Genomic DNA, 267 nt, shown 5'->3' with positions numbered 1-267 from the left:
AAAAAAAAAAAAGTAATTGATAGAGTCTTCAAAAGCATGTTGTAAGACCTGTTGTTAGCCCTCAATCGTTCTGCTCTGGATCAAAACAAAAATCCTGAAATGTTCAGTTAACAAAATCCAAAGTATTGTTTGATCCAGCGCGTCATGACATTAAAATGAAATTAAATCATAGAGCTATGGTTTTTTAAAGTCTGATCTGGCAGAGAATGATTGATTACACAACACTGTAGTGTACAGCTGCAGTCCTATAAAACTACTTAAAAAAAA

This window comes from Oryzias melastigma, linkage group LG22 (assembly GCF_002922805.2).
Source record: "Oryzias melastigma strain HK-1 linkage group LG22, ASM292280v2, whole genome shotgun sequence".
Classification (NCBI taxonomy): domain Eukaryota; kingdom Metazoa; phylum Chordata; class Actinopteri; order Beloniformes; family Adrianichthyidae; genus Oryzias; species Oryzias melastigma.
This window is presented reverse-complemented; position numbering follows the sequence as displayed.